This window comes from Dasypus novemcinctus, chromosome 21 (assembly GCF_030445035.2).
Source record: "Dasypus novemcinctus isolate mDasNov1 chromosome 21, mDasNov1.1.hap2, whole genome shotgun sequence".
NCBI classification, from domain to species: Eukaryota; Metazoa; Chordata; class Mammalia; order Cingulata; family Dasypodidae; genus Dasypus; species Dasypus novemcinctus.
The window spans coordinates 20,898,049-20,911,748 of NC_080693.1; positions in this window are offsets into that span (position 1 = coordinate 20,898,049).

A 13,700-nucleotide genomic window follows, 5' to 3' on the forward strand; every position below is an offset into this window, starting at 1 on the left:
CTGTAGTTGGCGCTGGGGTTGGTATACACTCAGGAAACCTGAATCTCTGGACTGTCCATGTGACAGCCAGGTCCTGACCCTCAGCAGACTTGCAATTCCTAACCTCTGATTTATTGGACTTACCCTGGCCAGCTAGCAGGGAGGTGAATAAAGTCAATCACCACACCAGGGAGCCAAGAGTGCCTGCGACTGCAAGCAGGAGAGTTGCATCCATCATCCATGTGGAATCTAAGCTCCCTCTTGATATAGAGGTGGAGTGGACATAACCATCCCAGGGTCCATAGGATGAAGGAATAGAGTATGGATTACAGTGGACTTACTGATATTCTACTATGGAACTATTGTGATTAGTAATGGAAGATATTGTAGCATTTGTGTGGAGTAAGTAGCCATGGTAGTTGCTGAGGGTAGGGAGAAGGAAGAAGAGATATGATGTGGGGGCATTTTCAGGACTTGGAGTTGTCCTGGGTGGTACTGTAGGGACAGATGCTGGACATTGTATGTCCTGCCATGGCCCACTGGATGATCTGGGGAAAGTATAAACTACAAAGTAAACCACTATCCATTTGGAGCAGCAGTGCTCCAAAATGTATTCATCAAATGCAATGAATGTCCCACAATAATGAAAAAGGTTGTTGATGTGGGAGGAGTGGGGTGAGGGGGGTGGGGGGATATATGGGGACCTCATATTTTTTTAATGTAACATTTTAGGCAAAAACATCTTTAAAAAGAATGAAACTGGAGGATTCACACTTCCTGATTTTAAAACATTATAAAGCCTCAGAGTTCAAAACAACATGGCACTAGCACACGGACAGACGTAGAGACTAAATCAAATTGAGATTTCAAAAATAGCACATCTACGGCCAATTGATTTTTGACAAGGGTGCCAAGCCCACTCGATTAGGACAGAATTGTCTCTTCAACAAATGTGCTGGGAAAACTGGATATTCTTATGCAAAAAATGAAGGAGGACCCTATTCTCACACCATATACAAAAAGTAATTTCAAGTGGTTCAACAACCTAAATGTAATAATAACCAAGACTATAAAAATCCTAGAAGAAAATGTAGAGAGTCATCTTCAGGGCCTTGTGTTAGCCAATAGATTTTTATACTTTATATCCAAAGCACAATCAAAAGAAAAAAAAACAACAGATAAATGGCACTTCACTTTTGTGCATCAGAGGATTTCATCATGCAAATAAAAAGAAACCTACAGAATGGGGAAAAATATTTGGAAGACTATGTATCTGATAAAGGATTAATACCTAGAATTTACAAAGAAATCTTACAACTCAAAACAAAAAGATAACCCGATTTAAAAATAGGCAAAAGACTTGAAGTGACTTCTCCAAAAAAAAGTACATGAGAATATACTCAACATTATTAGTGTTTAGGGAAATGCAAATCAAAACCAAAAAGAAAATACACACTAAGATACAATTTCACACTGACAAGAATGGCTACTATTTTGAAAAATGAAAAGCAACAAGTGTTGGAGAGGTTTTGGAGAAATAGGAAGAGTTTTTCATTGTTGGTGGGAATGTAAAATGGTGCAGCTGCTTGGAAAACAGTTTAGAAGTTCCTCAAATGATCAAGCATAGTTATCATATTACCCAGCAATTCCAGTCATAAATAACAGCCTAGAGAAATGAAAATGTATGTCCACACAGAAACTTGCACGAATATTTATCAGCCCCATTAATCATAATAGCCAAAAGGTGGAAACTATCCAAACATACGTCAACAGATGAATGGATAAACATCTGGTATATCCACATGAGATATTATTCAGTAATAAAAAGAAATGACATACTGATACATACAGCAACTGGATGAAATTTTTTTAACTTCTTCAATTGGAAAGAAATTTAAAGTATGAAATATCAAATGATGAGGAAAATGTGGAGAGTAAATTAACAAGATCACTTGGGAAATAGTTTGGTATTATTTTTTTTTTAACTTATTTTTTGGTATTAAAAAGTATGTGACATAAGGGCAGCTCAGTAATATTAATTGCTGATTTCTCCTCTGAAACCATGGAGGCAAGAAGGCAGTAGTATGGCATAGTCAAGGTACTAAAAGAAAGAATTTCCAACCAAGAACACACTATCCAGCAAAGTAGCATTCAAAAATGTTGGAGACTTCAAAATAATCACAAACTGAGAGAGTATGCCAACAGGAAACCTGCCCTTTAAGAAATACTAAAGGGAGTTCTGTGGGAGAAAAGGAAAAAACAGGAGAGAGAGAGTTGAAGGAGAATTTAAGAAGAACTAAAAAGACAAAAAGAGAAAAAAAAAAACCATGACAATCTCAAATCCAAGAAAATATGGCTAATATAAGTAATTCCTTGAAAGTAATAATACAGAATGTCAATGGATTAAACTCACCTGTTAAGAGACACAGATTGGAAGAATGGATAAGGAAATATGACCCTTCTACATGCTGTCTACAAGAAACACATCTTAGACCCAGGGATTCAAGGAGGTTGAAAGTGAACAGCTAGGGCGGTGGACTTGGCCCAGTGGTTAGGGCGTCCATCTACCACATGGGAGGTCCACGGTTCAAATCCCGGGCCTCCTTGACCCATGTGGAGCTGGCCCATGCGCAGTGGTGATGTGCGCGGGGAGTGCCCTGCCACGCAGGGGTGTCCCCTACGTAGGGAAGCCCCATGCACACGGAGTGTGCCCCATAAGGAGAGCTGCCCAGTACGAAAGAAAGTGCAGCCTGCCCAGGAATAGCACCGCACACACGGAGAGCTGACACAACAAGATGATGCAACAAAAGAAACCCAGATTCCCATGCTGCTGACAACAACAGAAGCGGACAAAGAAGACGCAGCAAATAGACACAGAGAACAAACAACAGGGGTGGGGGGGGAGGGGAGAGAAATAAATAAACAAATAAATCTTTAAAAAAAAAAAAAGAAAGTGAACAGCTAGAAAACAATAACCAAAAAAGGGCAGGAGTAGCTATATTAATATCAGACAAAATAGACTTTAAATGCAAAACTATTGTGAGAGACAATGATAGACACTACATATATTTTCTTTTTTTATATTATTTATTTCTCTCCCCTTTCCCCCCCACCCCGGTTGTCTGTTCTTTGTGTCTATTTGCTGCATCTTCTTTGTCCGTTTCTGTTGTTGTCAGTGACACAGGAATCTGTATTTCTTTTTGTTGTGTCATCTTGTCGTGTCAGCTCTCCATGTGTGTGGCACCATTCCTGGGCAGGCTGCACTTTCTTTTTTTTTTCTTTTTTTTTTTTAAATATTTATTTATTATTATTATTTTTTAATTACATTAAAAAAAAATATATGAGGTCCCATTCAACCCCACCGCCCCCGCCCCCCACTCCCCCCACAGCAACACTCTCTCCCATCATCGTGATACATCCATTGCACCTGGTAAGTTCATCTCTGAGCATCACTGCACCCATAGTCAATGGTCCACATCATAGCCCAGACTCTCTCACGTTCCATCCAGTGGGCCCTGGGGGGATCTACAGTGTCCCGTAATTGTCCGTGAAGCACTATCCAGGACAACTCCACGTCCCGAAAACGCCTCCACATCTCATCTCTTCCTCCCGTTCCCCACACCCAGCAGCCCCCATGGCTACCGTTCCCACACCCATTTCACATTTCCTCTGTGGACATTGGATTGGTTGTGTCCATTGCACACCTATGTCAAGTGAGGGCTTAGATTCCACATGGGTACTGGATGCACTCTTCCCGCTTCTAGTTGTAGACACTCTAGGCTCCATGTTGTGGTGGTTGACCTTCTTCAACTCCATGTTAGCTGAGTGGAGTAAGTCCAATAAGTCAAAGTGTAGGAGCTGAAGTCTGTTGAGGCTCTGGGCCTGGGTGTCATATTATCAGTCCAGAGATTCAAATCCCCTACATATATCTTAAACTCAGCACCGACTACAGTTCCAATAAAGTAGCATGCAAGTCTTGTGAAAAGAGATCCCCTCTGAGTCCATTTCCATCACGCAGAAACACCAGCTCCAAAGAAGGGCCATCTGTCATGGCAGTGAACCCCTTCTGCCATGACCATAGAACCCGTGGGTGTCTTTATCCCTCAAAAGAACCAATACCTGGGGTTGTATCTACCTTATCTGTCTCTTAGACTCTGTTCAGTTGTACATAGGGGTATTCCTTCTGACAACCTCCAGACTCTTTTTTAGAGACTCACAGCCTTATAATCTCATTTCTCCTTTCCATTTCCCCCTTACATTAGGTCAAACCGCTTCCCAAAGTCATGTTATTATATGTAGACAGGTATATTCTGCTGTTCCGCATTGAATCTTTAATTCAAGGTCATTTTCTAGTTGCTTCTTCAGCTGGTATGTGGTAGTGATCCCTCGGTGCCAGGGAGGCTCATCCCCGGGTGTCGTGTCCCACGCTGGGGGGAATGCATCACATCTACACGCTGAGTTTGGCTGTGAGAGTGGCCACATTTGAGTAACATGAAGGCTGTCAGGAGGAAACCCCCAGGCACAATGCTACTCTAGGCCTTGTTCTTATTGCAGGTGCATAGGCTCAAAAGTGTAGCCATTAGTATCAAGAGCCCACTGTTGGGCCCTCCTTCCTTCCTGGTTCTTGCCGTTGCACCTGGAGGATTGCCGCTGCTCTCCCAGGGCCCACAACAGTAACCCCCCGGCCAGGAGCCCAGTACCCCCCAGCTGTTGTTTTTAATTGTTTCCACTATGAGTATATATAGACATTACCATATACCCTGGGCATATGCCCTGTATAACTCCCTGTCAACCATATATATCCTGTCAATAACATCCCATATCAGTATTCCTCCGCTGCCATTGTTGAACCACTCTGTGATCCAAAACTTCCCGTTAAGTGAATCCCAACTTAATGTCAGCTTCAGAAGAGTCTTAGATCACCAAAATTCATATATACAATATACAGTATTTCCCCAGATCCACCATAAAACCTTTTCCCTTCCACAGCAATAATCTTTTAACTTATTCATATCATATTTCCTGAAACTGATGTACAGATTCTGAAACTATAGTTTTCAAACAAGGTAACATTTGTGCTTACTATGTGGTCCATACTTTAGGTTGTACAGTTTTCTAAATTTTTTAGTTATCCTATGTTTTGTCTTATGGTTTTCATTATTAGTCTGTCGTCCCCTATATGTTTTTGGTGTAATATTAGCTGTTTTATATTCATCCTCGTGTACTCTCACATAACTCCTCTTTTGCCCCCTTATTTACCTTTGTTCTATCCATTGCACGTCCATTTTCCCCTCCCCTTAGGGCCCACAACGCCTGCCAATCTAATGCCCTGGGAGCCGTCCTTTCTCACGAGAGATACAGTTCTCTCTATTCGACGGCATTCAGGCTGCACTTTCTTTCACGCTGGGCAGCTCTCTTTGTGGGGTGCACTCCTTGCGCGTGGGGCTCCCCTACGTAGGGGACACCCCTGCATGGCACGGCACTATTTGCGTGCATCAGCACTGCACATGGGCCAGCTCCACACGGGTCAAGGAGGCCCGGGGTTTGAACCGCGGACCTCCCATGTGGTAGACGGATGCCCTATCCACTGGGCCAAGTCCGCTTCCCTGAATTTCTTTTTAATTGACTTAATAGTCCTCATATTTTGGCTCCTGATTTAAAGCTTCTTTTGTGTTTCTTTTAACATATTAAACATTTATTTTGTATATCTGATAATTCAGATAACTGTTAACTGCTGTTATATCTGCTGGTTCTCTCTCAAAGTATCTTTTTTCTTTGTGATTGTTTTATTGTAAACTGTTCGTTTTGCTTTAAACTTTATCCGTGGTAATTCTCTGAGACCTGAGTTAAAAGAGAGTTCCTCCAAAGCCGATTTTCACTTGATTCTGTCAGTTGCTGGGGACACTAACAACCTGTGATCATTGAAACTCTCTGCTCAAGGATTTTAGACCACAGAGGTACGTGAATCTGGACCTGAACCCGGACCTGAACCCACGTGAAAGCTTCTGCATCCCTGAACTCTGCATACTTTTAAATATAAAAGTACAAAGTTTCCAGTGGTCAGCAGAAACTGAGCACAAAAGACATATTTGTTGGCACTTGGTTAGGCAAGTTTCAAAAAAAGAGCCTGACATCTTCAAGTGCAAAAGTTGATCCCCGGAAGTTCTTAATGCTTTTTTGTTTGTTTGTTTGCCCTCAACTGAAGCAACTCCCTTCATGCTTTGAAAATTGATTTAATTTCCAGAAACAGTCAGGCTGGGATCAAGAGTTCCTGCTTTTAATTATTTGGGGACTTGGAAGATTCCCTATTTTATGCCAGCCCAGAAAAGCATTTAAAAAGAAATATTTTTATATTGTGATTACCAATGTAGCTATTCCAATTAGGAGTGCCATTAATGGTATCTAACATTTGTCAGAAACAGAAATCCCTATTCTTAATGGCTATTAACAGACTTGACTGTTTTGTTTACACAGTACCTATAATTTTTGTTGCTAACTATCAACTGTGTGATGGGGCAGCCCCAACTATAAGCCACATTTACTTCCTTTGTTTTTAACAGTAATACACCATGGGTATATAATTCCAATTTACTTTGCATTCTTTTAGGGGGAAATCATCCAAGCTCAATAAAATGAAATGCTATCTTTAACAATTGTGAAAAAAATCAGGCTGATATCATTATATGACATTATGAGAGCCTAAGCTGACTCGAGCACTGTGTCATACAGATGACTGACTTCAAAGAACTCACCACCAAGTAAGGAAAGACATGATCTTAATGCAGCATGTTTAAATGCTGCATAGAGATATACAGAAAGTGTGACTACAGCTCAGAGAACAGAATTGGGAAAGGTTTCCCAGAGGTGTGACATTTCACTTAGGTCCTATAGGAATTTCAGTTAAAAAAAAGAATTTTAGGGAAACAGATGTGGCTCAAGTGATTGGGCTCCCATCTACCATATAGAAGGTTCAGGGTTCAATTCCTGGGGCCTCCTGGTGAAGGCAAGCTGGCCTGTGCAGGAGAGCCGGCCCACGTGGAGTGCTGGCCCACATGGAGTGCTGGCCCATGCAGATAGCTGGCACAGCAAGATGACACAACAAAAAGAGACACAGAAGATAGACAATAGGAGATGCAGCAGACCAGGGGACTGAGGTGACACAAGAGATTAGCACATATCTCCCACTCCAGAAGGTCCAAGGATCAGTTCCCAGTGTCACCTAAAGAGAAGACAAGCAGACACAGAAGAACACAGAGAGAGCAGACAGTAAGTGCAAAAACAAGGTGGGCAGGGTTGGGGGGATAAGTAATAAAATAAATCTTAAAAAAAAAAAAAAGGAATTCCAAACAAAGGAACTAGTAGGCAACAAGAAGGCATAAAGAACACAGCAGGTTTGATAAACCATGAAAGGTTGCGAATGGCACAACTAATTGTGTGAAACAACTTAAAATCACCCGAGCCAGAAAACACTACAGATGTCTTCTCTGCTCTTCTTTACTCCACACATTCAATGTGAAACCAATGTAGTTAATTTCATTCCAAAGTCTCTCGAGTCTTCTCTCCATCCTTGTCTCTATTTTGACTCTCCCAAAACACCTCAACTATTGCCTAGAAGATTGCAAGTTTCCCGATGGTTCTTCAAATCTCCCCTTATCCATTTTGGCATACATAGTCTCCGAAATGGTTTTTCCAAAGTACAAATAAGATCAAGCCATTTCTTTGCCTAAAATCCTGTATGGTTTTCTAGCACATAGGAGATAAAGGTCAACATCCTTGGCATGACATGTAATTCCCCACAGGATGATGACCCTGTCTACCTTTGCAGACTCGTTCTACTCCTTACCCTTCCAAATTCCTCGTCAACTAGCCATGTAATAAGCAAATTACTAACCTCAGTAAGCCATTTCTTCATCTTAAAAATGGAGATGATAGTTCTTACCCATGTGTTAAGGATTAAATAAAACTATACATCTAAAAGCATAAGAGTTTTACCTTTATTATGCAGATCTCAGGGACTCATGAAATAATTTTAAACAGAAAAATCACATGATTTGAAAGATTAAGAAGAGTAGTGGGGATGGAAAGGAGAGGAACAAAATCAGAAAAAGGAATTTCTAGAAATAGGCAAAAGTAGCTGGGATCAAGTCTTCAGAACAAAGTAAGAAATTAAGCTGTGAAATACCATTTGGGATTGAAGGTGCTAAAGGCAAGTTTACAAATGAATCAAAAAGTGTCCTCATCAATGGTTCCATGGACTGGAAATAATATAGTCTATGAAACAAGTAGGAATCACGTATATGTAACAAGATTTTGCTTTAAAAAACAAAACAAACTAGCCTTTTTATAATCAAACCTTGCAATTCATTGCATTGTCAAACAGGATGTGTAAGGTTTCATGAGAAGAATCCCAACAAAGCATCAAGAGAAATGAGGTCTATTTGCCCTATTCATGTATTTATTACCTTATGCAAATTACCTATTTGGAACTGTTATACTTTGTGTAGAAACAAGATCATCCCTATCTACCTCAAAGAGCTGAGCTCACATTAAATCTGTAAGTGCTACGAAAAATTTAAAATATTTTGTGCTACCAAAAAAAAACAGTATTTCTACAAAATACGTATGTAGATAGAAATTCGATTCATTAAACAATTACTCAGTTGTGATTATACCCTATGCTATATGTATTTACAATTTTAAATAGCAGGGTATTTTATATTTTAGTAGTATAAATGCATATTGGCCTATCATTTGAAAAACAGAAAACGTCATCACAAAAAGAAATTGAACCAGACAACCAGCAAGATGGTAGCAGATTAAGGAGCTCCTAGAGTCAGTGCATCCTACAGGGCAGTTAGTAATGACCCAGGGCTATCTAAAGCACCTGTTTTGGAGCTCCAGGAGATCAGAAGAGCATCCTGAAACATCCTTGAAAGAATGGAAGGAGGAGACTGCCCATCTGCAGAGAACACTCATAAGTAGAGCTCTCCATGCTGTGGAGGCCAGTGCCATTCTCCACTGGAGGCACAAGATACCTCGGGAGCTGTTCCACAGCTAGAATTGGAAGCTCCACTTCTCAAAAACAGAGGAGGAAGAGACAGTTAGGCAGCAACCTCAGCTACTGATTAGTAAATATGACGGGCTAAAGTATAATCCTAAGAACAGCTAAAGTTTGAGCCTGTCTGAGTAAGAAAGAGGCTGGTAGCCACCATTTTACCACCAACAACAACAACCCCGCCCCCGCCTGGCATGAGAGGAAGTGGGATGGATTGAAAATCACAGTGCTGATAGGGACCAGCTTCTTTCCACCCACATAGGATTGCAGCTCTAGCCTAAGCCACAGCTCCACCTCTGGCAGGGAGCGAGCTGGGCGGACCTGTGCCAGTCTCTCCAGGAAAATACAAGCCGTATCACGGAGACCGGTGATCATCCTACTTTGGCAGCACAAGCCGTCTCAGGAATTATTCTTTGGAGTTGGAAGCTCTATTTCCCAAAAACAGGGGAGTAAGAGATGGTTGGCCACTGACTTCAGCTACTGATTAATAAATTCGGCTGGCTAAAGAAAGCCCTAAAAACAGCTAAAGATTGAACCTGCCCAAGTTGGAAAGAGCCACCATTTTGACTCCGCCCCCAGCATGAGTGGAAGCTGGGGTGCATGAAAATCACAGTAACAGTGTGGACCCGCTTCTTTCCACCCAGACAGTGCTGCAGCCTTAGGCTAGCCTTCAGCCCTACCTCTGGCAGGGAGGAGGCTGTCGGGACCTGCATCAGCCTCTCTAGGTAACTGCAGATACATTCCACTAGCACAGACTGACTAGTCGGAAGCCTACCGGGGCAACTGCAGTCATTTTGGACCTGCATGGCAAGATTGCTGCCCACACCTGCAGCTCCATCCCCACCCCAGGCAGGGAAGGAAGAGGCATGAAGTTTCATCAGTCTCTCAGGGCAACTAAAGACTAATCCTGCACAACTTGGATTATTACACATGGTTGTGGCTCTTTCCCTACTCCTAGAAAAGGAGAAAGGTGGGAGAAGCTTTATCAGTCCCTGGGGCAATGCGGGCAGCTTGAGCTTCCACAGCTTCAGCACCAACTACATCCTCAGCTCCTATTACACAGTCAGCAAGGAGAAAGGGCAAGAAAGCCCTAAACTAAAGAAACTGCACTCAGAATAAATACATCTAGTAAGCCAGATGCCGCGTCACCAACAAAAAATTACAATCCACACCAAGAAACAGGAAGATATGGCCCAGTTAAAGAAACAAGATAAGCCTCCAGATAACATAAAGGAGCTGAGACAACTAAACATAGATGTTCAAACAAATCTCCTTAGTAAATTCAGTGAGATGGCTAAAGAACTTAAGGATATTAAGACATTGGATGAGCACAAAGGAGAATTTGAAAGCATAAATAGAAAAACAGATCTTATAGGAATGAAAGACACAATAAATGATATTTAAAATTCACTGGAAGCAGATAACAGCAGCTTTGAGAAGGCAGAAGCAAGGAGTGGTGAGCTTGAAGAAATGGTCTCTGAAAGTGAACATACAAAAGAACATGAAGAACAGAAAAAATTGAACAAGGTCTCAGGGAACTAAACAACAGCAAGAGATGTGCAAGGTGTCAAGGGGTCCCAGAAGGAGAAGAGATAAGGGGCAGAAGGAATATTTGAAGAAATAATGGTAGAAAATCCCCAATCCTGTTGAAGGACATAGATATCCATGTCTAAGAAGTACAACATACTCCCATCTGAATAAATCTGAATAGACCAACTCTGATACACATACTAATCAGAATGTCAAATACCAAAGACAAAGAGAGAGATCTGAGAGCAGCAAGAGAAAAGCGATGCATAACGTAAGGGATACGCAATAAGATTAAGTGCCGATTTCTCATCAGAAACCATGTAGGCAAGAAGGCAGTGGAATGATAACTTTAAGATACTGCAAGGGAAAAAACTCCCAGTCAGGAATCTTAAATCTGTCAAGACTATCTTTCAAAAATGAGGGTAAGTTTAGAATAGTCACAGATAAAAAGAAACTAAGAGAGTTTGTAACCAAGATAACCTTTGCAGGAAATACTAAAGGGTGTGCTACAGTCTGAAAAGAAAAGACAGGAGAGAAAGGCTTGGAAGAGAGTTTAGAAATGAAGATTATATTAGTAAAAGTAACTAAAAGTGTCAAAGGGTGATGAAAATAAAATATGACAGATAAAACCTAAAGGTCAAAATGGGTGTAATAAGACCTGCCTTTACAATAACAACGTTAATGGATTAAACTCCCCAATCAAAAGATACAGACTAGTAGAATGGATAAGAAAATATGAGCACCTATATGCTGTCTGCAAGAGACTCACGTAAGACCCAAGGGTACCAAGAGACTTAAAGCAAAAGGTCAAAAAAAGATATTCTAGGCATGCAGTAAAAAACAAACAAACCCAAGATAGCTACACTTCTATCAGATGAAATAGAATATAGAAGACACTAGTAATGCATAATCTGAGGAGGAAGTAAAAAATATTCCATTTACAAAAGCAACTAAAAGAATCAAATATTTTGGAGTAAACTTAACAAATGATATAAAGTCCTTTATTCAGAAAACCACAAAGCATTGTTAAAAGAAAGCCAAAAAGACCTAAATAATTGAAAGACCATTCCATGCTCACAGGTTAAAAATCATTAAGATGTAAATTCTACCTAAATTGATATACAGATTCAATGCAATCCCAATAAAAATTCTACCAGCATTTTAAAAAACTAAATGGGAACACAATTATCAAATTTATTTGGAAGGGTAAGTGGTCCCAAATGGCCAGAAATATCTTAAACCTAAATATAAAAGAACCATAAAACTTTCAGAAGAAAATGTAAGAAAACATCTTCAAGACCTGTTGTTAAGTGGTGGGTTCTTAAAGGAAATGAGGACTGAGAGGACTCTGATGTTTAATGTATGTAGAAGTTTTAATTAACTTTACTGTGAAAGTGTGGAAATGTTTAGAGTTGATGGTAACATATTATAATGAACAACAGTTGGTTTATAAATGGGAATGTGGCTGGAAAGGTTAGTTTAGGGGTGTAAATTTCAATAGAAAGCTAGAGAATAATCTAGGAACTCAATAACACAGTAAACCCAGAGGTGGATGAGAATTGTGGTTGATGGTACAGATCGAGTGTCCTTTGTGAGTGAGAGGAGATGTACATCACTATTGCACGGTGGTGGGAACATGGAGAAGCATGGGACAAATACAACTGGAGTGACCTATGGACTGTAGTTAACAGCAATACTATAATAGTCATGCATCTATCCCAAAGATATACTGTGTTGATAATTGGGGAGTATGGAAATAGTGTGCCAGTGTTTGCTGTGGACTATGGTTAGTGGTAATAGTCTGATGATATTATCTCATAATGTTACAAATGTTCCACCACAGTGTGATGTGCTGATGGAGGGTTGTTGTATGGGAATTCTGCATATGTGCATGATTGTTTTTTAAGTTCACAACTTCTGTAATAAAAATATTTTTTAAAAAATAATAGGATGGGTTGGGGAAGAAATACACCAAATATAAGATACTTAGGTTAGTAAAATTATTTTGAGGATGCTCTTTCATCATTAAAAATGTTTCACAACAATGCAAGGTATTGGTAGTAAGGTGAGGCTATGAGAGCCCTGTATGATGTTTTGTATGTTTAAGTTCACAACTATTACTATACACTCATTGTTTATGTATGTTTATATATGAGTGATATACTTCAATAAATTTTAAAAACACATACATAAAAAAAAACAGAATCAATGACCTCTAATGATTTTAAGGTTTGAGATGAGAATTCCTCAATATTCATTTTTATCTACCCTAAAGACGTGTAGGACCAAGAAATGTATCACTTCAGTCTGTAGTAAATTCCCAGAGTCGGACAGAAGCCGGTATTTCACATAGTAAGTCTTCCTTATACAACATATTTTCAACTTTTCATCACACATCGTTCTTACAGTACATCCTTAAGACAGTTAACTATTTCTGACTAGATTTTTCCTTAGCCATATGAGGATTTTTAGGGAGCCAGCAAGTTCAAGGACAACTGTTTTTAGGTTCTCTGTGCCTTATATCCTAAGTAATAAGCAGAGTTTGTGGATATGACTGGAGCACACAGCCCTGGCTAAGAGGTGAAGATCAAAACATCCCCAGACCTCAGATACAGGGCAGCCAGTATGCCAGGACAGCTTTCAAGACCTTGGATGCACTTTCTTTATCCTCCTGCAGGGAAGATAAATGGACGAAATCAACGGCAACACGGAGTGCTTTATGGTAAGAACCCAGAAATTCCCTACCTGCTAAAATTCCCATTTACAGTGATAGACCGTAATGTTTTCAAGGTCTCTATACTGAATTCATGTTTCCCTAAGAATTAGGACCTGGAGCTTCTCTATTAGTTCCAAGGTAACCACTTTCTACACAGCTGTCTTAGATGGCCCACGAGGCCACATTGTAGACTCTAGAACCTCTGCCCTCATTTCCTAGACAACCAGTAAGGCTTATGAACAGAATGTCCCCAACCTCTCAAGTGCACACATCTTTAATGGTAGTTTTAATTAATGTTATTTTATATGGAGGTGAATCTCAGCTCTGCCCACTACTATAGGAGTTATCTGAGCTAGTACTGCACTTCTCTATGCCTTGTTTTTTTCTAACTACATTTTCTTTGGTAGGTTGTACTTGGGA